The 25,634-nt window shown below is 47.7% G+C and overlaps 1 protein-coding gene and 1 long non-coding RNA gene across 2 annotated transcripts in view; both read right to left on the bottom strand.

Moving 5' to 3' along the window:
- LOC116984380 (protein kinase C-binding protein NELL1-like) overlaps nt 1-25,634 on the bottom strand; it is a 74,699-nt gene that overhangs the window by 16,698 nt on the left and 32,367 nt on the right. The window lies entirely within an intron of this gene.
- On the bottom strand, nt 1,659-18,427 carry LOC116984519. Its single transcript, XR_004415052.1, has 3 exons — nt 18,274-18,427; nt 15,181-15,182; nt 1,659-1,692 (listed from the first exon to the last, which is right to left on the bottom strand). It is a non-coding gene; the product is annotated as an uncharacterized LOC116984519 (long non-coding RNA).

Below are 25,634 nucleotides of genomic sequence, written 5' to 3' on the forward strand. Positions count from 1 at the left end.
AGGGTTAGATAGAACTCTTAAAAATAGCGGAGTCAGGGGATATGGGGAGAAGGCAGGAACGGGGCACTGATTGTGGATGATCAGCCATGATCACATTGAATGGCGGTGCTGGCTCGAAGGGCCGAATGGCCTACTCCTGCGTCTATTGTCTGTCGTCCATATACAAATATCCTGCAGCGAATCACATTTAGGAGCCTAAATAATAAACAACTTTGGAATAAAAAAATGCACACACTGGTAAAAATAATGTCAGCATGACCTTCGTGTTACTCCTCTGAAGACAGGAGTTTGTAGTTGTGAAATGATGTTTGTGTGGTAATAATAAATTACTCAATAAAACTTCTATTGTTCGAAATTTGAACAGGTCCTAGTTATTTTGCAGCTGTCCCCTTTATGGTTGCTCAGGTTAGATTGTAATGGAATTTTGAGAAGCATCCAGTGTGGGCAAGGCTTTGTGTTAAATGTGCTGGTGATAAACAACCTACGTTTGCCCTGGGGAACTGGGTGAAATGCACGCTCCAGTGATCTAATGGTCTACTTTTGATTAGGTGCCTGTGTTTGCCAGCGTTTCAACAGAAGCACGGGATAAACTGGCCAGTTAGAACTGCGGCAATTCCAGAAAATATGAACCACTCTGAAAAACTAGGGTGTCGAGGCGATAGTGTTATGCCCCTGTCCCACTGTACGAGTTCATTCTAGAGTTCTCCCGAGTTTGCCCTGATTCGAACAAGGAGATTTACGGTAATGGCCGCTCGTGAGTACTCGGGGCTCTCGTGGACATTTTTCAACATGTTGAAAAATCTTCACGAGTCTTCCCGAGCTTACCGCGTTTCCAGAGTACCTGCCGTTAGCGTTACGAGCCGCTAAGAGACGTCCCAAGCTCTGACATACCTGCTACGTACATTCTACGTGCTTCCAGGAGTTTGATTTTTATTTAAACTCGGGAGAGCTCTTGAATGAGCTCATACAGTGGGACAGGGGCATTACTGCCATACAGCGCCAGAGACTCGGCTTCGATCCCGACTACGGGTGCTGTCTGTGCGGAGTTTGTGCGCTCCCCCCGTGACCTGTGTGGGTTTTCTCCGGGCGCACCGGTTTCCACCCACTCTCCAAAAGCCTAGATTAAGGTGTAGGAATGAACTGCAGATGCTGGTTGAAACCAAAGATAGACACAAAATGCTGGCGTGACTCAGCGGGACAGGCAGCATCTCTGGAGGGAAGGATTGGGTGACGGTTCCGGGTCTGTAGAAGGGTCTCGACCCGAAATGTCGCCCATTCCTTCCCTCCAGAGATGCTGCCTGAAGAATGTAGAAGAATCTGTGGAATTCTCTGCCTCAGAGGGTGGTGGAGGCCGGTTCTCTGGATACTTTCAAGAGGGAGCTCGATAGGGCTCTTAAAGATAGTGGAGTCAGGAGATATGGGGAGAAGGCAGTAACGGGGTACTGAATGGGGATGATCAGCTATGATTACATTGAATGGCGGTGCTGGCTCGAAGGGCCGAATGGCCTACTCCTGCACCTGTTGTCTATTGTCTATAAGAGTACCAGGGGGACGGGCAACATCTCTAGAGAGAAGGAATGGCTGACGTTTCGGGTTGAGAACATTCTTCAAACACGATCCGAAACGTCACCCATATCTTCTCCCCAGAGATGCTGTCTGTCCCGCTGAGTTACTCCAGCATTTTGTGTCTATCTTCGGTGTAAACCAGCATCTGCAGTTCCTTCCCACACATAGATGAGGACCAGTACCAGTTACGTGCGGGGGACAGGGAGGGGGGAGAGAGGACCTCTAGGCAGGTAGGAAGCACAGCCGCATCAGTTCAGTTTAGTTTGTTGTCACGTGTTGTCAAGCAACAAAAAGCTTTTAGCCCCTGTCCCACTGTCCGAGATCATTCAAGAGTTCTCCCGAGTTTTCCCCTGATTCGAACTCGGAGAATGTCCGTAGCGGGTCCGTAGGAGTTTGTGGATGTCTCGTAGCGGCTCGTACGAGTAAAAAGTAACAGTTCTTTTCGTCACGAGTATTTTTTTACTCGTGAACATTTTTCACCGTGTTGAAAAAACATCACGAGTTTACCGGATGTCCCGAGTACCTACCGTTACTCGTACGAGCCGCTACGAGTGATTACAATCGAGCCGTTCACAGATACAGATGATAAGGGAATAACGTTTAGTGTGAAGTAAAGCTAGCATTGTCCGATCTTGGACAGTCCGAGGGTCACCAATGAGGTAGACAGTAGTTCAGGACTGCTCCCTGATTATGGTAGAATGGTTCAGTTGTGGTTCAAGACCCTGCAAGCCTGGTACCGAAGCCAGAAAATGTTCGACAGCTCCAGCAACACTCCCCAATGCAACGGCCAGACACAACTTAGAAACATAGAAACATAGAAAATAGGTGCAGGAGTAGCCCGTTTGGCCCTTCGAGCCAACACTGCAACTCAATCCTGGCGCCGACCTACGACAGCACCTACAACAGGAGAAGACAAGCTACGACAAGCCCACAGTCACCGAAAAGTTTAGAACATTTGAAAATCCAGCAGCGATCAGAAAAACGTAACGACTCATTACGCGACTTGAGGAGACGACTCACGACCATACGGGCGTCACCCCGCAACCATGTGGCGACAGCCTGGACAGGGGCTTTAGAGTCACGTGTAGGAAGGATCTGCGGATGCTGGTTTATGCCAAAGATGGACACAAAAAGCTGGAGTAACTCAGCGGGACAGGCAGCATCTCTGCAGAGAAGGCATGGGTGACGTTTCAGGTCGAGACCCTACTTCAGACCGATGTCCCAACCCAAAACATCAACCATTCTTTCAAGGCCTCTCAGATTCAGGCAGGTTTAAGTATTCACACAAGTTATAGGAGTAGAATTAGGCCATTCGGCCCATCGAGCCTACTCCGCCATTCAATCGTGGCTGATCTCTGCCTCCTAATCCCATTTTCCTGCCTTCTCCCCATAACCCTTGACACCCGTTCTAATCAAGAATTTGTCTCTCTCTGCCTTAAAGATATCCACTGACTTGGCCTCCACGGCCCTCTGTGGCAATGAGTTCCACAGATTAACTACCCTCTGACTAAAGAAGTTCCTCATCGCCTCCTTTCTAAAAGAGCACCCTATAATTCTGAGGCTGTGACCTCTGGTCCTAGACTCTCCCACCAGTGGAAACATCCTCTCCACATCCACTCTATCCACGCCTTTCATTATTCTGTAAGTTTCAATGAGGTCCCCCCTCAATCTTCTAAACTCCAGCAAAGTATGTGACTCTGTACAAGATTCATTTAAATCGAGGATGTCCAGACACAGGGAATTAGTGGGCAAGGTTACTAGGGATGAAGGGCGTGAGTGACATGGTTAACGGTGAGAGATTTATCACTTTGGCACCTCGTTCCCCCAGAGGATGTAGAGATAACTAAAATATCTTTGTCAGTTTATAAAGACACTTCATTTTTAAAATGACTGATAACTAAAACTATTTAAGCTGTCCAGAAAGATAAATCTTTAACGTTGACAAAAATGCTGGAGAAACTCAGCGGGTGAGGCATCATCTATGGAGCGAAGGAATAGGTGACGTTTCGGGTCGAGACCCTTCTTCAGACTCAAAACGTCACCTATTCCTTCGCTCCATAGATGCTGCCTCACCCGCTGAGTTTCTCCAGCATTTTTGTCTACCTTGATTTTTCCAGCATCTGCAGTTCTTTCTTCAACAATCTTTAACTTGTTGTTGGTACACAAAATTGCTGGAGAAACTCAGCAGGGTGCAGCAGCATCTATGGAGCGAAGGAAATAGGCAACGTTTCGGGCCGAAACCCTTCTTCAGACTGATGACTTGTTGGTTATTTACTGGATCAATGCTAAAGAAGGAACTGCAGATGCTGGAAAAACCGAAGGTAGACAAAAATGCTGGAGAATCTCAGCGGGTCGCTCAATAGGTGACGTTTCGGGTCGAGACCCTTCACCAGTCTGAAGAAGGGTCTCAACCCGAAACATCACCTATTCCCTTCGCTCCATAGATGCTGCCTCACCCGCTGAGTTTCTCCAGCATTTTTGTCTACTGTAACAATGCTAAATTCATCTCCCCATATTAGACTCAGACACTGACAGGAACTGCAAACTCATCATTGCTAAAGTTAAGCCTGACTCACCCCGACAGAATTAAACTGTGTTTGTAATAGGTTCGGGTTAAAATACTTTTAACGATTAGGTGCCTCCAATCCAGATCCAAAATTAATTTAAAAAATAGTTGGCTCGTGATGTTGCCAAGCTGGAAATGGTGGCAGAGAAAACTTACGAGGATGTTGCCAGGACCTGAGGGCCTGAGCTGTAGGGGGTGGTTGGGCCGGCAAGGACTATATTCCTCGGGAGTGCAGGGGGATGGGGGATGAGCTCACAGGGGGATGAGGGGTGATCTCAGGGAGGTGAATGAAATCAGGGGCGACACAGTGAAACAGCGGTAGAGTTAGATTGATCTGGCATGATTGAATGGCAGAGTAGACTTGATGGGCAGAGTAGACTTGATGGGCCGAATGGCCTAATTCTGCTCCAATAAACTATGAACATGATTAGATAACGTGAGTAAAGGGCCTGTCCCACACGTGACTTTTTACCGTGCCTGCCGGCACCCGTCATAGTCGCAGCAGGCCGCCTGTCTGGGCGGAAATCGCCTTTAAAACATGGGGGGGACACGATGAGGCCTGACATCTAGGACAGGGGTCAGCAACTGCGGAGTATGTAATAGAAATGGTGTTACCTGCCTCCAAGTTAAAGGGGGAGGAGTGTTAGGTATGTGATATAATTAGCATATGTGATGTCTTGCGCAGGGGAGACTCAAGGTGGCGTCCTGGAATAAAGAAGCTAGTTAGTGTACTCCCGTGTCCGACTGTTATTTTAAGTCGGTTCCAAACACCCAAATACACAACAGCAACCTGCGGCCCACGGGCCGGGGCCGGCCCCCAACCCAAAATCATCCTGCCCGCAGGCGTTTTTTTTTCAATTAGGCGAGCTGAACTGGGCACTACCGCCAGTCCTGGGGCAAGCGAGCTGCAGCGCCCAAGTCACAAAACATGGGGTGGATTGTCCCCCACCTCTCAAAACATGGGTGGTGACAGGTTCCCCCCCCCCAGGATTTCTGCCCCTGGAATATTCCACCCAACAGAATATCACCAGATTAGTTTATTGTCACGAGTAGCGACCAAGCGGGCTGACTGGATAGCGCGCAACAAAAGCTTTTCACTGGACCTTGGTCGGTACTCGTGACGATAAACTAATCTGATGATATTCTCTTCCCTCCAGACGGAGACAAAGCATTAAGCTTTGGTTCAAACCCACGCTCGGAGTTTCTTGCCTTTCAAGGTCACGCCATTGTCCATCACGTCCAACGCTTTAATGGCTATTAAGTGAACTGAAAAACACCTTCCTTTTGGAAATTGATTGGCAATCTCTGCCCATGAAATATTGCACCATCCCAGTAACCTTGTGTTCCGCACGCTCCCAATCACCGTGCTGTAAGCCACGCTCATTAACAAAGGTGAAGTGGCTCGTTAAAAGTTATTAAGACCATAAATTTACATCATGTAATTTCACTTTCCACTTTCCATGGACAGAAGAGTAAAGGGCCTGTCCCACTGTACAAGTTCATTCAAGAGCTCTCCCGAGTTTAAAAAAAAAATCAAACTCGTGGTAAGCACGTAGAATGTACGTAGCGGGTACGTCGGAGCTCGGGGACGTCTCATCGCGGCTCGTAACGCTAACGGCAGGTACCCGGGAAACGCGGTAAGCTCGTGAAGACACGTGAAGATTTTTCAACATGTTGAAAAATGTCCACGAGAGCCCCGAGTACCTACGAGCGGCCATTACCGTAAATCTCCGAGTTCGAATCAGGGGAAACTAAGGATAAAGATCACAACGTTTAATACACGAGGCGCTGTTGCGTGGCAGCACGGTGGCGCAGCGGTAGAGCTGCTGACTTACAGCGCCAGAGACCGAGATTTGATCCTGGCTGCGGGCGCTGAGTGTGTGGAGTTTGCACGTTCTCCCTGTGGACCTTGTGGGTTTTCTCAGGGTGCGTCGGTTTCCACCCACACTCCAATGAGGTCAATTGGCTTCTGTAAATTGTCCCTAGTGTGTCGGATGGAACTAGTGCGAACGGGCGATCGCTGGTCGGCGTGGACTCGGTGGGCAGAAGGGCCTCTTTCCACGCTGTATCTCTAAACTAAAAAGTCTGATTCTGAGAAAAGTGGTGGATCGACTGTCGGTGCCTGTGCTCTGGGGCAGGTCTGAACCAGAATGTCTGGAAGTGGGGTTGGAATCCTCGATGCAGAAGATGGGGGTGCAGGCCAGCGATCATCCCATACACGTCTTTTAGGACCGAGATGAGAAAATAATTTTTCACACAGAGAGTGGTGAATCTGTGGAACTCTCTGCCACAGAAGGTTGTTGAGGCCAGTTCATTGGCTATATTTAAGAGGGAGTTTGATGTGGCCCTTGTGGCTAAAGGGATCAGGGGGTATGGAGAGAAGGCAGGGATGGGATACTGAGTTGGATGATCAGCCATGATCATATCGAATGGCGGTGCAGGCTCGAAGGGCCGAATGGCCTACTCCTGCACCTATTTTCTATGTTTCTATGTTTACACTATCCCACACACACTAAAGGGGGACAATTCACAATTTTACCGAAGCCAATTAACCTACACACTTCCTTGAGAAAGAACTGCAGATGCTGGAAAAATCGAAGGTTGACAAAAATGCTGGAGAAACTCAGCGGGTGAGGCAGCATCTATGGAGCGAAGGAATAGGTGACGTCTTGGGTCGAGACCCTTCTGCGCACCTACACACCTAGGGCGTCTTAGTAGAACGTCTTGTTAGGGAAGCCGGAGGTCCTGGAGAAAACCCACGCGGGTCACGGTGGAGAACGTACAAACTCCGTACAAGCAGCACCCACAGTCAGGTTCGAACCCGGGTCTCCGGCGCTGTGAGGCAGCAACTCTACCGCTGTGCCACCGTGTTTGTTGAAACCAGTGGCAGCAGCAGGTGTGCAGTGGTGCTTGCAACACTTATCGTGCCTTCATTTGCTCTCTGCCATAAAGAAACACTGGTCTTCAATAATGCAGCCATGTGCTGTGACTGGTGATGGAATGAAATCTATTCGATAAGGACTCTGTGACAACGTCACCCCTGCCCTGAACACTCACTTATTTTATATATATTTAAAAAAATACACTGTTCTGTCAGTTTCTCCAATTAGGATCTAATTTCACTCTACCCCCTAGAAGGCAGAAGGGATAGCAAAGCAGAGGAACTGGGTGGCGAGGTGAATTCACCAAGAAGGAAGGGATTCTGTGCATCTTCCAGAGAGATCCAGATGAATGTAGATTATCAAATACGCACAAGGGTTTGTAATTGGTGGAGCGTCTTTGACAATAGACAATAGACAATAGGTGCAGGAGTAGGCCATTCGGCCCTTCGAGCCAACACCGCCATTCAATGTGATCATGGCTGATCATCCACAATCAGTACCCCGTTCCTGCCTTCTCCCCATATCCCCTGACTCCGCTATCTTTAAGAGCCCTATCTAGCTCTCTCTTGAAAGTATCCAGAGAACCGGCTTCCACCGCCCTCTGAGGCAGAGGATTCCACAGACTCACCACTCTCTGTGAGAAAAAGTGTTTCCTCGTCTCCGTTCTAAATGGCTTACCCCTTATTCTTAAACTGTGGCCCCTGGTTCTGGACTCCCCCAACATCGGGAACATGTTTCCTGCCTCTAGTGTGTCCAAGCCCTTAACAATCTTATCTTATATGTTTCAATGTCACATTGGATGCCTCATGCACAGAACATGCAGGTCAGAAAACTCCACAGGAAACGCAAGTCACAATCAGAGACAGCAGACCACCAGCAGTGACTGTGTAAAGTCAACGGAGAGCTCTTTTGATCTTGAACCACTTTTAGATTAGCTTAATTAAGGAGTACAGCAGGGAAACAGGCCCACAGATAATGTTTTATTATTAACCTTTAATGGTTTATGTGTCATTGCTAACTGTCACTGTGTGTCATGTTGTCACTTGCGGGCGGAGCACCAAGGCAAATTCCTTGTATGTGAATACTTGGCCAATAAATTTATTCATTCATTCGAGTCCGCGCCGACCAGCGGTCCCCGCGCACTAACGCTATCCCACACGTACTAGAATTTACAATTATACCAAAGCCAATTAACCTGCAAACCTGTACGTCTTTGGAGTGTGGGAGGAAACCGGAGCACCCGGAGAAAACCCACGCAGAGAGAAGGTACAAACTCTGAGCGGGTAAGCACCCGTAGACAGGATCAAACACAGGTCTCTGGCGCTGTGAGGCAGCTACTTTACCGTTGCGCCACCGTGCCGCCCTGAACGCTGCGCCGAACATCGAAATGGCAAAAGGCAAGACAACCTTTGTGGGTTAACGGATGTTTCAGCGGCTTAAAGGGTCCGGGGATCTCCGCGATGTTGCAATACATTTCTGTTTACCAGACTAATTCCGTGACAAACCTCAGCTTCGGGAAGAGCGAGGCCTCACCCCGATGGTGACTTATTTTCCACGCTGCGGAATGAAACCGTTGGCTTTAGATAAGTCAAGTTTTTAACTGATAATTCAAGATTTATGAAGCTCTCAGCCTCTCTGGCACACTGCAACCAATTTACATTCACACTTTATTTTAAGAAGTGAGAAATCAATAAAGCCACAAATCCACATGAGTTAGTCCTGGCTATTGCTTGGTGCAACTGTTCACTCCATCCATAACAGCTGTCAGGCTACTAAAGTTTATTAAATGAACATTGCTCAATTGATGAAGCAGAGAAGTGCAAACACATGGAGCAGAAATCCCTCTTCTTCTGCTAACCAGTTGTACCTGGGGACCATCAATCATTGTGACTATGTGGAGATCTCTTTCCTACGGACCCATCCACTGCCTTGGTTTTTCTCCTCCCTTCTCCTCAGCATCACCCTTCATTGATTGACTCCAGAGTGAGATCCCACCGCAAATTGGAGGTGCAGCACCGCACACTTGGGTAGTTTACACCCCAGCGGTATGAATATTGAGCTCTCAAATTTCAGGTAGTCCCTGCTTTCTCCCTCCTTCCCCTCCCCTTCCCAGCTCTCCCACAAGCCCACTTACAAAAATAGACACAAAGTGCTGGAGTAACTTAGCAGGTCAGGCAGCGTCTCTGGAGAACAGGCATAGTAAGTAGATAAGTAAGTAAGTAAATTTTATTTATATAGCACGTTTAAATCGACTCGCGTTGAAACCAAAAATGCTTTACATAGAAAAAAATAATTAAAGTTTCCGTACATCCATAGAAAAATTAAAAAAAAAAAAGAAAAATGACACAACACAATTATAGAATTCAACATGAACGTCCCCCCACAACAGAATCAACATTTTCCACTGTGGGGAAAGGCATCAGAAAGTTAAATGTCTTTATTATTGTTATGACTGTATTCTTTCTTTATGTGCTGCATTGGCAAGAAGCATTTCACTACACCTAGGTGTCTGTGACCAATAAAATAACCTTTGAACCTTTTGAACCTTTGTGATCACCCAAGGTCGGGGGAAGAAGAAAGGAAGAGGCCAAGTCAGTGGGCTGTGGGAGAGCTGGGAAGGGGAGAGGGGAAGGTGAGAGAATGCAGGGACTACCTGAAATAGGTAACGTTTCAGATCTGGGTTTTCTCCGGGCGCTCTGGCTTCCACCCACGCTCCACGGGCGTGCAGGTTTGTGGGTTAACTGACATCGGTAAACGTGTGTGTAGGATAGCGCTAGTGTGCTGGGATCGCGGGTCAGCGCGGACTCGGTGGGCCGAACGGCCGGTTTTCACGCTGTTTCTCCAAACAGAATGAAACGAAAGCAAAGCATGCAAACACCACGCAGACAGCACCCAAGGTTAGGATCGAACCCGGGTCCCTGGCGCTGTGAGGCAGCATCTCTACCGCTGCGCCACCTTGGCTGCAGCACAGTCAGGAAGCCCTTGTGATCAAGAAGAACACTTTAAAAATCGAAAGTGGACAAAAATGCTGGAGAAACTCAGCGGGTGATGCAGCATCTATGGAGCGAAGGAAATAGGGAACCGAAGCGTCGCCTATTCCTTCGCTCCGTAGATGCTGCCTCACCGGCTGAGTTCCTCCAGCATTTTTGTCCCCCTTCGATTTTTCCAGCATCTGCAGTTCTTTCTTAAACTTGCAAAACACATCTCCCTTTTACCTTCAAGCCCGAGACAGCAAATAAAAGAAAGCTACTGCTTGCGTGGTGCATTAATTCTCACCGAGTCAAAGGCTTCCCCCAGCAGGAATCGAGAAAACTCATTAAACCTCTTCCGTTTCACTCGAATCTTTAAGGTGAAAGTCAATTATAACCCTGCAAGTTGCAGGCACTTAATACCGCATGTGAAAACAGTGCTACGTGTGATTTAATGATGGATTAAAAGGATTTTTTTTTAAAATCACATTCACTGTCTCGTAACTTGAAGGCGCAAGTCGATTTTTCACTCTGTGCTCAGTGTTATTTGGCACCAGACGGCAGAAGGAGTTATAGCCGCACATATAGAATGGGCCATTTAATTTAAACAAAGCGGCAATGGTGAAAATAAAGGAGAAACCTCTTCAGTTTTGGGGTTTTGACTTGATCATCCATTTCCTTAGGTGGACAAAAATGCTGGAGAAACTCAGCGGGCGAGGCGGCATCTATGGAGAGAAGGAAATAGGCGACGTTTCGGGTCGAGACCCTTCTTCAGACTGATGTCTGGGGTGGGGGTGGAGGGGGAGGGGGGAAGAAAGGAAGATGCGGAGACAGTAGGATTGTGGGAGAGCTGGGAAGGGGAGGGGAAGGAGGGAGAAAGCAGGGACTACCTGAAATTGGAGAAGTCAATGTTCATACCCCTGGGGTGTAAACTACCCAAGCAAAATATGAGGTGCTGCTCCTCCAATTTGCGGTGGGACTCACTCCGGCCATGGAGGAGGCCCAGGACAGAAAGGTCGGATTCGGAATGGGAGGGGGAGTTGAAGTGCTGGGCCACCGGGAGAACAGGTTGGTTAATGCGAACTGAGCGGAGGTGTCGGGCGAAGCGATCGCCTTTCTTTTATCTGCAGCACGGTGGCTCAGCGGTAGAGTTGCTGCCTCACAGCGCCAGAGACCCGGGTTCGATCCTGACTTCAGGTGCAGTGTGAACGGAGTTTGTACATTCTCCCTGTGACCGGCGTGTGTTAACTAAACACTACCCATTCACACCTCTCCCTGTTCCTTTGTTCTGTTGGAACAAGGTTTGCAAAACAGTCATAAAATGCTGGAGGAACTCAGCGGGTCAGGCAGCATCTCTGGAGAATGTGGATAGGTGACGATTCGGGTCTGAAGTAGGGTCCCGACCCGAAAAGTCACCAATCCATGTTTAGGTTTAGTTTTAGATATCCAGAGTGGAAACACTAAGTCCACGCTGACCAGCGATCACATCTGCAGGACAGTAACACTATCCTACACACTAGTGACAATTTGAAACTTTTACTGACACTGAACCTACAAACCTGCATGTCTTTGGAGGAAACTGGAGCACCCGGAGAAAACCCAGACAGACACTGCACAAATATTGTACAGACAGCACCCGTAGTCAGGATTGAACCCAGATAGCTGGCGCTGTGAGGCAGCAACTCCACCGTGCCGCCCTCCACAGATGTTCTCCAGAGATGCTGCCTGACCCTCTGTGTTACTCCAGCATTTTGTCTTTATTTTTTGTTCTGTCGTTCTGCACCCCCTCAATGCATTTAACGTCAAGTCAAGTTTACCTGGCACGGTGGCGCAGCGGTAGAGTTGCTGCCCCACAGCGCCAGAGACCCGGGTTCGATCCTGACTACGGGCGCTGTCCGTACTGAGTTTGTACCGTTCTCCCCGTGACCTGCGTGGGTTTTCTCCGGGTGCTCCGGTTTCCTCCCACCCTCCAAAGACGTACAGATTTGTGGGCTAATCGGCTTTGGTAAAAATTGTATAATTGTCCCTAGTGTGCGTGTAGGATAGTGTTAGTGTGCGGGGATCGCTGGTAGGTGCGGTCTTGGTGGGCCGAAGGGTCTGTTTCAGCGCTGTATCTCTAAACTAAAACGTTATCGTTACATGCACAAGCAGGGGGAGGTAGAGCTAGTGAAAATCTCGCTCGCAGCAAAATTACGGGCACAAACACTCACTTAACCTGTAAATCCAATAAAATGTTATCAATCGGAATTCCTATTAACAGGTTTACTGCCCGCTATAATAGTATTTCAGGCAATTACTGTATTTCATGTGGAAGTGTACACTTCCTCGGTTCTGGGGCCATACATTGCTTGTTTCTGGAAATTAGCCCATTTGAACCTTCCATCAAAATCTGGATTCAATAATTTCTGCTATTGATTTCTCCCTTTCACTTACCATTCCCCTGATTCCATCATTGTTTCCTGTACTCATTCCATTGTCATCCATTTCAGCATCACACCGTCATTCCTGTTTCCCACCTCCCCTTCCTATGGGTCATAAGTGATAGGAGCTGAATTGGGCCATTCGGCCCATCAAGTCTACTCTGCCATTCAATCATGTCTCTCCTTCCAAACCCCATTTTCCTGCCTCCCCCCCCCCCACCCTAACCCTTGACACCCGTACTAATCAATTTTGACCTGAACCGATCTCACCCCGGCCACTCCCTCTTCTCCCCTCTCCCATCAGGCAAGAGATAGAGAAGTGTGAAAACGCACACCTCCAGATTCAGGGACAGTTTCTTCCCAGCTGTTATCAAGCAACTGAACCATCCCCTCACCATCTAGAGAGTGGTCCTGAGGCTGGGACTATCCCATCATTTGTCACGTGTACCGAGGTACAGTGAAAAGCTTTTGTTGCGTGCCATCCAGTCAGCGGAAATACAATACGTGATTGCATTCGAGCCGTTTACAATGTACAGATACATGATAAGGGAATAACGTTTAGTGCAAGGTAAAGCCAGCAAAGTCCGATCAAGGATAGTCCGAGGGTCACCAAAGAGGTAGATAGTAGTTCAGCACCGCTCTCTGGTTGTGGTAGGATGGTTCAGTTGAGTACACGACTTGAGTTAAAAGTACCAGAGCCGACCAGCGATCACCCTTAAGGCTGCCTTCTCCCCATAACTCTGACACTTGTTCTAATCAAGAATCTATCTATCTTTGCCTAAAAAATATCCACTGACTTGGCCTCCACAGCTCTCTGTGGCAAAGAATTCCACAGATTAACTACCCTCTGACTAAAGAAGTTCCACCTCACCTCCTTTCTAAAAGAGCGACCTTTAATTCTGAGGCAGTGACCTCTGGTCCTAGACTCTCCCACCAGTGGAAACATCCACTCTATCCAGGCCTTTCATTATTCTGTAAGTTTCAATGAGGTCCCCCCCGACAGATGGCGCAATGTGCTAAGTGTTCGGCTGGCAACCGGAAGGTAGCCGGTTCGAATCCCGCTTGGAGTGCATACTGTCGTTGTGTCCTTGGGCAAGACACTTCACCCACCTTTGCCTGTGTGTGAATGTGTGTGAGTGATTGGTGGTGGTCGGAGGGGCCGTAGGCGCAGATTGGCAGCCACGCTTCCGTCAGTCTGCCCCAGGGCAGCTGTGGCTACAGAAGTAGCTTACCACCACCGAGTGTGACTGAGGAGTGAATGAATAATGCGATGTAAAGCGCCTTGAGTATTAGAAAGGCGCTATATAAATCCCATCCATTATTATTATTATTATTAATCTTCTAAACTCCAGTGAGTACAGGCCCAGTGTTGATCAAACTCTCATCATATGCTAACCCACTCATTCTTGGAATCATTCTTGTAAACATAAATGATGATGGGGATGAAGATATTCAAGAGAGAGTTAGTTGAGGCTGGGACTAACCAATTGTTTAAGGGACCGGTACATGGATTGGACAGGTTTGGAGGGATATGGACCAAACATGGGCAGGTCGGAACTACTGTAGCTGGGACATTGTTGGCCGGTGTGGGCAAGTTGGGCCGAAGGGCCTGTTTAGAGTGGGTTGATGTGTAGTTTCTCCAGCTGTTTTAATAGGGCTATTTGGTTTAGTTTAGCTTAGCTTAGAAATACAGCGTGGAAACAGGCCCTTCAGACCACTGAGCCCACCCCAACCAGCAATCCCCGCACACGAGCTGGGACATTGTTGGCAGTGTGGGCAAGTTGGGCCGAAGGGCTTGTTTCCACACCGTGACTCTATATGGCTCTTAGGGATCAAGGGATAATGGGGTGAAAGTAGGAACGGGGTAATGATTCTGGATGAACAGCCATGACCGTATTCAATGGCGGTGCTGGCTCGAAGGACCGAATGACCTACTCCTGCAGCTATTTTTTGTATATTTCTATGATTCTGAGACGGCTTTGTTTAATTTCTTACCAGTGCAAGTCTCACCGGTGAATGAATAGTTGCCGTTGTCATGGTAACGGGCCCTGCATTCACAGTGGTACCACCCTGGTAGATTAACACAGTGACATTGGACACTGCCTTCTACGCACAGAAATACAGGACACACATGAGGCGAACTCGGCAACTTCACATTAAGTCAGAAGGTCACAAGTGATAGTTTTAATTTTCCTCGTGTGAGATGTTTGTAGTTTAGATAATTTTGCACATTTTTCGCTTCTTTATTCTAGTTTAGTTTTCGGGATACAATAGACAATAGACAATAGGTGCAGGAGTAGGCCATTCGGCCCTTCGAGCCAGCACCGCCATTCAATGCGATCATGGCTGATCATCCCCAATCAGTACCCCGTTCCTACCTTCTCCCCATATCCCCTGACTCCGCTATCTTTAAGAGCCCTATCCAGCTCTCTCTTGAAAGTATCCAGAGAACCGGCCTCCACCGCCCTCTGAGGCAGAGAATTCCACAGACTCACAACTCTCTGTGAGAAAAAGTGTGGAAACAGGGCCCACCGAGTCCGCACCGACCAGCGAAACCTGCCATTTAACACTATCCTACACACACTTGGGACAATTTACATTTTATACCAATTAGCCTACAAACCTGTTCGTCTCTGGGGTGTGGGAGGAAACCGATGAACTCGGAGAAAACCCACGCGGTCACGGGGAGAACGTGCAAACTCCATACAGACAGCACCCGTAGTCAGGATTGAACCCTGGTCTCCGGTGCTGCAAGCGCTGTAAAGCAGCAACTCTACCGCTGCGCCACTGTGCCACTCTAAATAGGAGCAGAATTCGGCTATTCAGCCCATCAGGGGCTTTTAGGAGTTTAATCCATATTCAACACTCAACTGTTATCTTGCCGCCAAAAACAATAACAATGTTTCCAATGTTCAAAAGAGATAGGAGCAGAATTAGGCCATTCGGCCCATCAAGCCTACTCTGCCATTCAATCATGACTGTTCTATCACTCCCTCGTGTGAACGGAGATGAGGAAAAACATTAGAACAAGGTACGACTCTTTGGGCGACCACTCACGACGATACAGGCGTCTCGGTGGGCCGCGACATGTCGCCTGTATGGTCGTGAGTAGCCTCCTAGTTACCCAAAGAGTCGTAGCGTCTTTCTGGTTGCTGCTGAATTTTCAACACGGTGAAAAATTTCGGCGACCTGCAACGACCTATGACGGGTGCCGGCAGTCGCCGAAAATGTTGCGTAAGTGGGACAGGCATCTAAAGATAAAAGAGAATTCGGACGTAGATTTGTATTTCCCTGTTTCATGAAATATGACCTACTTCTGAGGAGCCGATTTGTGGTTTAATGCATTGTGGAATGTAGAGGAGAGAGAAGTAATGGCAAACCATGGCCTTATAGGTTGTCGCTGAGCTGATCATGTGTGAATAGTGAAATCAGAAAATGCAAGTTCAGGGTTCTAATGTCACGGAATATCATTTTATGAACCATTTAGAACACTTTTGACAAATAGCCCATTTAAGAAAATGTAGTCCTTGTATCATCACTCACAACTTAATGGATCGGTTTTAGCTCTTTGAATGCCAGCAGATGCCCTTTCAGTCAAAGCGAATGTCATCAAGAAACTTTGAAAGTTAATTTTGTTTAGTTTATTGCCACGTGTACGGGGGTAAAGTCAAAAGCTTTTGTTGCGTGCTATCCAGCCAGTGGAAAGCATCTGAAGAAGGGTTTTGGCCCGAAACGTTGCCTATTTCCTTCGCTCCATAGATGCTGCTGCACCCGCTGAGTTTCTCCAGCATTTTTGTGTACCTAAGATTATTAAGGGTTTGGATATGCTAGAGGCTGGAAACATGTTCCCGATGTTGGGGGAGTCCAGAAATTAAGAATAAGGGGTAAGCCATTTAGAACGGAAACACTTTTTCTCACAGGGAGTGGTGAGTCTGTGGAATTCTCTGCCTCATAGGGCGGTGGAGGCCGGTTCTCTGGATACTTTCAAGAGAGCTAGATAGGGCTCTTAAAGATAGTCAGGAGCTATGGGGAGAAGGCAGAAACAGGGTACTGATTGAGGATTTCTCACTTCAGCCTTAAATGGCCTTCCCTTTATTCTAAGACTGTGGCCCCTGGTTCTAGACTCGCCCAACATTGGGAACATTTTTCCTGCACCTAGCTTGTCCAGTCCTTTTATAATTTTATATGTTTCTATAAGGTTCTACAAAACAGCACGGAGTATATTTAGTTTTTAGTTTCAGAGATACAGCACGGAAACAGGCCCTTCGGCCCACCGAGTCTACACCGGCCAGCGATCGCCGCACACTAACACACTCCTGCGCACACACTACAGACAAGTTACAGATACACCAAGCCGATTAACTTACGATCCTGCACGCCTTTAGAGTGTGTGAGGAAACTGAAGAACTCGGAGAAAACCCACGCAGGTCACGGGGAGAACTTACAAACTCCGTAAATACAGCACTCGTAGTCGGGATCGAACCCAGGTCTCCGGCGCTGCGTTCGCTGTAAAGGGACTGTCCCACTTGGGCGACCTAATTGGCGGGCACGGGTTATTGATTGGGGATCGAACCCGGGACTCGGGCGGTGCAAGCGCTGTAAGACGGCTACTCTACCTCTGCGCCACTGTGCTGCCCCCATCTTAAGCTCTTGTATTCCTTTGCAAAGTGAAGACTTAAGCCTGAAGTGTTAACAGATGGATGGTGATAAGCTTCTCATGCATACCTCGTCCCAAGTTAATTTTTGTGTCAACATTAATAAGGCAGTCGATGTCCAAAGTGAACAGCAACCCACAAACGTGCTTACTTCAACGTTAGCCATCTGTTATTTGTAATAAAATATACAAAGATCTCCTTCTCGCCCCGCTTGACTGCATAATTGATGCAATGATGGTAATTGCAAATAAAAAAAACAACAGGCATGGAAAGTGGGGATAAACAGATAGAAAAAATGCCAGGTAGATATAAATGCTGGAGAAACTCATTTCGCTTGGGCAGTTTGCACCCCAGCGGTATGAACATTGACTTCTCTAATTTCAGGTAGTCTCTACTTTCTCCTCCCCTTCCCAGCTCTCCCTCAGCCCACTGGCTCCTCATCTTCCTTTCTTCTTCCAGAGAGTGGTGAATCTGTGGAATTCTCTGCCACAGAAGGTAGTTCATTGGCTATATTTAAGAGGGAGTTAGATGTGGCCCTTGTGGCTAAAGGGATCAGGGGGTATGGAGAGAAGACAGGTACGGGATACTGAGTTGGATGATCAGCCATGATCATATTGAATGGCGGTGCAGGCTCGAAGGGCCGAATGGCCTATTCCTGCACCTATTTTCTAAGTTTCTATGTTTCTTCCCGCCCCCTCCCCATCCCCACCCTCACATCAATCTGAAGAAGAGCCTCGACCCGAAACGTTGTCTATTTCCTTCGCTCCATATTTTGTCTACCTAGGATAAAGTAGTTAGTATTTTGCCTACCCATCTGGAAAACAACAGCAATCCATATGAAAGAATGACTGGAAGCTACTGGACTTATCTATTGATGCTCCAGGCTTTCGAGTCGGTGCTTGAATGGAACAGGGGCCCTCAAAGGACTTTACTTTTAGTTTAAACTATTGTAGTCTTATGCAGTCAAATGACATGGTTCCAAATAATCAATCAACAGGCTGGGAACATAATTATGGGTCACGGGGGACTTTGACAGATTGCCACGTTGAATAAACCATCATGACACTTTCCAGCATAGAAGGCATTGATGTGCAGGGCAAGGTGCAGGCCAGTAACAAAACTACCCATGCGTTAATTAGCGCGAATAACTGTGTCACTGAAATAACTAGAGGATATGATTGCAGACATTTTCCTGCTCAATAGGAGTTTTAAAACCCCTGGCCCACGGTGCGAGTTTATTCCAAGCGCTCTCCCGCGTTTGCCCCGATTCGAACTCGGAGATTTACGGTAATGGCCTCTTGTCGGGACTCGAGGCTCTCGTGGACATTTTTCAACATGTTGAAAAATCTTCACGAGTCTTCCCGTGCTTACCTGCCGTTAGCGAGTCTTCCCGAGTACCTGCCGTTAGCGCAAAGAGACGTCCCCGAGCTCCGACGTACCCGCTACGTTCATTCTCTGTGCTTACCACGAGTTTGGTTTTTTTTTAAACTCAGGAGAGCTCTTGGAATGAACTCGTACCGTGGGACAGGGCTTTTAGGAGTTCAATACATATTCAGCAGCTCAACTCCAATGTTGCTTCCAAAACAATAACAATGCTTCAAATGTTTGTGAGTTCTTTAGAGATACAGCGCGGAAGCAGGCCCTTCGGCCCGATGGGTCCGCACCGACCAGCGATCCCCGCGCACACTAACACCATCCCGCACCCACGAGGGATAATTTTTACATTTACCCCAAGCCGATTAACCAACAAATCTGTGCGTCTTTGGAATGAGGAAACCGAAGATCTCGGAGGAAACCCACGCAGGTCACGGGGAGAACGTACAAACTCCGTAAAGACAGCACCCGTAGTCAGGATCGAACCCGGGTCTCCGGCACTGCATTCGCTGTAAAGGGGCTGTCCCACTTGGGAGACCTAATTGGCAGGCAGGGGTTATTGATTGGGGACGACAGCCATGATCACAATGAATGGCGGTGCTGGCTCAAAGGGCCGAATGGCCTCCTCCTGCATCTATTTTCTATGCTTCTATGCAACGTCTAATTAGTTAGTTTACCTTTACTTAAACTTGCATTATAGGCTTGTCCTTCAAAATTCAGATTTTCATCATCTTACATAGAAACATAGAAAATAGGTGCAGGAGTAGGTCATTCGGCCCTTCAAGCCTGCACCGCCATTCAATATGATCATGGCTGATCATCCAACTCAGTATCCTGTACCTGCCTTCTCTCCATACCCTCTGATCCCTTTAGCCACAAGGGCCACATCTAACTCCCTCTTAAATATAGCCAATGAACTGGCCTCAACTACCTTCTGTGGCAGAGAGTTCCAGAGATTCACCACTCCCTGTGTGAAAAATGTTTTTCTCATCTCGGTCTTAAAGGATTTCCCCCTTATCCTTAAGCTGTGACCCCTTGTCCTGGACTTCCCCAACATCGGGAACAATCTTCCTGCATCTAGCCTGTCCAACCCCTTAAGAATTTTGTAAGTATCTATAAGATCCCCCCTCAATCTCCTAAATTCTAGCGAGTATAAGCCGAGTCTATCCAGTCTTTCGTCATAAGACAGTCCGGACATCCCAGGAATCAGTCTGGTGAACCTTCTCTGCACTCCCTCTATGGCAATAATGTCCTTCCTCAGATTTGGAGACCAAAACTGTACGCAATACTCCAGGTGTGGTCTCACCAAGACCCTGTACAACTGCAGTAGAACCTCCCTGCTCCTATACTCAAATCCTTTTGCTATGAATGCTAACATACCATTCGCCTTCTTCACTGCCTGCTGCACCTACCTGCATGCCTACTTTCAATGACTGGTGTACCATGACACCCAGGTCTCGCTGCATCTCCCCTTTTCCTAATCGGCCACCATTTAGATAATAGTCTGCTTTCCTGTTTTTGCCACCAAAGTGGATAACCTCACATTTATCCACATTATACTGCATCTGCCAAACATTTGCCCACTCACCCAGCCTATCCAAGTCACCTTGCAGTCTCCTAGCATCCTCCTCACAGCTAACCCTGCCCCCCTGCTTAGTGTCATCCGCAAACTTGGAGATATTGCCTTCAATTCCCTCATCCAGATCATTAATATATATTGTAAATAGCTGGGGTCCCAGCACTGAGCCTTGCGGTACCCCACTAGTCACTGCCTACCATTCTGAAAAGGATCTTAATTTAATAGAATCCTTTTTTTCGTTGTCTGATAGTTATTTGGGTGCAACGATGAATTAACTTCTCAGGAATGGTGGAGCTGCTGCCTCACAGCGCCTGGTTCGATCCTGACCTTAGGTGCTGTCTGATGTTCCCGATGTTGGGGGAGTCCAGAACCAGGGGCCAACAGTTTAAGAATAAGGGGTAGGCCATTTAGAACGGAGACGAGGAAACACTTTTTCACACAGAGAGTTGTGAGTCTGTGGAATTCTCTGCCTCAGAGGGCGGTGGAGGCCGGTTCTCTGGATACTTTCAAGAGATAGGGCTCTTAAAGATAGCGGAGTCAGGGGATATGGGGAGAAGGCAGGAACGGGGTACTGATTGGGGATGATCAGCCATGGTCACATCGAATGGCAGTGCTGGCTTGAAGGGCAGAATGGCCTACTTCTGAACCTATTGTCTATCGTCTCTCTGTGTGGAGTTTGCACGTTTTCACCTGTGAACTGCGTGGGTTTCCTCCGGGTGCTCCCGTTTCCACACACGTCCCAAAGGCGTGCGGCTTTGTACGTTAATTGGCTCGGAATAAATGTAAATAGGCCCTAGTTTGTGTAGAATAGTGTTAATGTGCGGGAATCGCTGGTCAGTGTGGACTAGGTGGGCTGAAGGGCCTGTTTCCATGCTGTATCTCGAAATTAAATGACATGTGGTGCATAATCACTGCTCATAGAGAAAGCAAATCATCCCTGGAATCAGTGCAGTGATTCTTTACTGCATTTCCTCCATTATATATGTATGTCTTTACCTGTGATTTAGTTAGGGAATAATTAGTATTTATAATTCTCCTCTCACCATGATCTTATATAACTACAATTAACACATCTTTACTCCTGTACTCAAATCCCCTTCTAATAAGCACATGCCTGCCTAATTGCTTGCTGCATCTACAAATAACCTTTCATTGACGTGTCCAAGGACCCATTGAATATATGAGGAATGAGTGGGTTAACCTACGATGAGCGTTTGTCGGCACTGGGCCTGTACTCGCTGGAGTTTAGAAGAATGAGGGGGGGACCTCATTGAAACATACAGAATAGTGAAAGGCCTGGATAGAGTGGATGTGGAGAGGATGTTTCCACTAGTGGGAGAGTCTAGGACCAGAAGTCACACTCAGAATTAAAGGACGTTCCTTTAGGAAGGAGATGAAGAGAAATGTATTTAGTCAGAGGGTGGTGAATCTGTGGAATTCTTTGCCACAGAAGGCTGTAGAGGCCAAGTCAGTGGACATTTTTACGGCAGAGATAAATAGATTTTTGATTAGTGCGGGTGTCAGGCGTTATGGGGAGAAGGCAGGAGAATGGGGTTGGGAGGGAGAGATAGATCAGCCATGATTGAATGGCGGAGTAGACTTGATGGGCCAAATGGCCTAATTCTACTCCTATCCCATATGACCTTATAATTATTTCCTAAGCGCTCAGAGTTTAAAAATACATTGCAAACCATTCCCTCTGTACCTACTGTTTCAAAACATTTCATTTTTTTTATAAAGACCCCCATTAGAATGCCCTTGAAACTTTCATCTGGAAAAAATACTCTGTTGGATCTCACTTTACTGGTAAGTTTTGTTGAATTTAGCTAAGAGATACAGCGTAGAAATGGGCCCTTAGGGCCACCAAGTCCGCGCCAACCAGCGATCACCTAAACACTTATTTACGGACGACAGATGGCACAATGGGCTAAGTGTTCGGCTGGCAACCGGAAGGTAGCTGGTTCGAATCCCGCTTGGAGTGCATACTGTCGTTGTGTCCTTGGGCAAGACACTTCACCCACCTTTGCCTGTGTGTGTGGATGTAATTATGTGAAGCACTTTGGGGTCAATGCAAGTTGACTAAAAATGTGCTATATAAATAAAGAAATTTAATTTAATTTAATTTATATCCTATACACATTTCACAGAAGCCAATTAACCGACGAACCCGAACGCCTTTGGAGTGTGGGAGGAAACCGGAGCACCCGAAGGAAACCCACGCGGGTCGCGGGGAGAACGTACATATTCTGTACAGACAGCGCCCGTGGTGAGGATCAAACCCGGGTCTCTGGCGCTGTGAGGCAGCAACTCTACCGCTGCGCCACCGTGCCGCTCAATAAGTCAACCTTCATATTACTGTTGTCATCCTTGTAATGATTCTTTTAATGTATTTTTTTATTGTCTAACTCTATATAATATGATGAGCAGAATAGCAGGGGGTGCTTCAAGTGTGGTCGAACCAAGATTTGGTGCTGACTCGAAGGGCCGAATGGCCTACTCCTGCACCTATTGTCTATTGTCTATTGACTGCCCCCCCCCCCCCCCCCCTCCTAATTCAGCGAGGAATCGCATTCCGGATTCCAAAAGCGAACTTGTGAAGGTAAATTGCGAAAGGCAGTGTTGATCACGAAGGAACAAACTCCAAACTTGAATCTATTCTGCTGCTCATCCCTTAACCCTGATCCCTTCATTAAATTCAATGTCTGCATTGTCACTTTACCCGATGAAGGCTGACAAAATGTACTCCTTCAGAATCACACCCACCCCCACACTCCGCTTCACCTATTATTTTCATTATCTCCCACTTCCCTTCACATATTTGTAAAAAGCAGTCAGTATTTTTTCTGACTTGCTTTCATGACTTCATTCCTCAACTTTCTGTACTTGAATTGATTGGAAGGGACAGCATGGCAACAGGCCCTTCGGCCCACCAAATCCACACTGAACATTGATCACCCATTCAGGCTAGACTTTGGCCTTTACTGTTGGCTTTAGACTTTAGAGATACAGTGTGGAAACAGGCCATTCGGCCCACGGAGTCCGTGCCGACCATCGATCACTATAGTCTTAACTTTAGATGTTAGACTTTAGCGATAGAGTGTAGAAACATGCCCTTCGGCCCACCGAGTCCACGCCGAACAAGCACTATCAATAGACAATAGACAATAGGTGCAGGAGTAGGCCATTCGGCCCTTCGAGCCAGCACCGCCACTCAATGTGATCATGGCTGATCATCCCCAATCAGAACCCCTACACTCACTAGGGACAATTTCCAAGTGTCTATTAACCTACAAACCGGCACGCCTTTGGAGTGTGGGAGTGTAACATAGTTCTATGTCGCCCCACTTAGACATCCACTCCCTCTACACTGGGGGCACTTTTCACAATCAATCTACAATCTCGCACGTCTTTTAGTCGTGGGAGGAAACCCAGGCGGTCACAGGGAGAACGTGCAAACTCCACACGGACAGCGCCCGAGGTCAGGTTCTGCAAAGATACGCTTATTTTGTTGCATGCTACCCAGTCAGCGAAAAGACTATATGTGATCATATATGATTGTGCATGATTATACGTTATGAATAGGGATGTACAACATATAATGGTCGTGTTGGTGAAATCCACAATTTATGAATGAATAAATTGAATAAATTGACCGGAAATGCACAGATTTGGTCATCCTCCCATTAAAATAACAGACTTAGTTTCGGTTGGAGATACTGCGCAGAAACAAGGCCCTTCGGCCCACCGAGTCCACGCCGACCAGCGATCACCCGCAGTACATTGGCACCATCCTACACTCTAGGGACCATTTACAATTCTCACCGACACCAATTGATCTACAAACCTGCACGCCTTTGGAGTGTGGGAGGAAACCCGGAGCGCCCGGAGAAAACCCACGCAGGTCACGGGGAGAACGTACAAACTCCGTACAGACAGCACCAGTGGTCAGGATCGAACCCGGGTCTCTGGCGCTGTGAGGCAGCTACTCTACCGCTGCGCCACCATGACCGCCCAATTGTTCTTTTTCAATTCATGACTTAACGTCGTGTTGCTCAGACAGGCTCTATATTTGATTTGAATTCTTTCGATCAATTGCATCTTTTAAATCTCACTCTATCTCTTTTTTTTTGGCCACCTTACCGATTTTCAAATCGGGCAAAAAGGTGTCAGGGTCCTTAGGGAAACTGCCTGTTACAGTATCATTGATCTTCCAATGAGTTGTGGACAGATTCGGTTGACACCAAACAAACACACATCAAGGATATAGACTGCGCCTTTTGTTTAGTTTCTCCTCCGCCGAATTCATTTACTTCCCAGCAGTTTTCAATTCCAATCTGTGTTAGTTCACGCGCAAAATCAGTCTGCCCTTGTTTACAGGCGTCACGAGCTCTTTCGAGAACAACTTGAGATTATCTATGACAAGGACAAAGCCCAGCAAGTACAAATTTAATCCTCGTCAGGCAAGCAGCTAACAATCAGTCTGAAGAAGGGTTTCGGCCCGAAACTTCGCCTATTTCCTTCGCTCCATAGATGCTGCTGCACCCGCTGAGTTTCTCCAGCAATTTTGTGTACCTTCAAGCAGCTAACAATGGCCTGTTTCCTTATCATCGCATATCTTTCATTCATTGTTCTTTATCTCTCCACATCACCGCTTATATCTCTCGTTTCCCTTGTCCCTAACCAGTCTGAAGAAGGGCCTCGACCCGAAACGTCACCCATTCCTTCTCTCCTGTCCCGCTGAGTTTTTCACACAGAGGGTTGTGAATCTGTGGAATTCTCCGTCTATAGCAACAGCCCACGGTGGGCAGTGTGGCAGGTGCTATAGACCTGCACGGGAAGGTAGACGCTCCCGCCCCCACGAGTCTCGGGCAGATGGGGCTCGTCAGCCTGGGAAGGCAGTCCATCTAGGAGAGGGAAAACTCTGATTTAAAACCTCCACTTCCTTGTGGCCATATCCAGTCATGGAAAAGGCTCCAGGAGTAAACCTCAAGAATATCCGGAGTCGGAGCCCCTAAGGCAGTTCGTCGTTGTCTACAACCTCGCTCTGGCAGCTCCTGCGACGGCGCTGGTGCCAAACTGTAACGGCCCTGCTGTTCCTTTGGATGGATCAGTGACGTGGAGAGGGGGGGGGACGTGCTGCATGGGCAACAGCCTGTTCTCCATGTGACATCGATCGCCCAGGCTTGCATCCAACCACACATCACCTGCAAACTAGGATGCATCACCCATGGTCAGTCATGACCGAGGGGGAAGGGGGGGCAACTCTGCCTCTGAAGGCGGTAGAGGCCAGTTCTCTGGATTCTTGCAAGAGAGAGTTAGATAGAGCTCTTAATGATAGCAGTCAGGGGATATGGGGAGAAGACAGGTACGGGGTACTGATTGTGGATGATCAGCCATGATGACAGTGAATGGCGGTGCTGGCTCGAAGGGCCGAATGGCCACCTCCTGCACCTACTGTCTATTGTTACTGCAGCTTTTTGTGTCTATCTTCAACCCGCAACAGCTCGTCTCTGACCTCCTCCTGGAGGTCGCTTGTAAATGGATTTTTCTCTGCTCATTTGTTTTCCCTCCCAGCTGCGCTGGAGGTCAGAAACACAGCGACCTCTGAGAATTGATTGCGAGC

Source organism: Amblyraja radiata, chromosome 20 (assembly GCF_010909765.2).
Source record: "Amblyraja radiata isolate CabotCenter1 chromosome 20, sAmbRad1.1.pri, whole genome shotgun sequence".
Classification (NCBI taxonomy): domain Eukaryota; kingdom Metazoa; phylum Chordata; class Chondrichthyes; order Rajiformes; family Rajidae; genus Amblyraja; species Amblyraja radiata.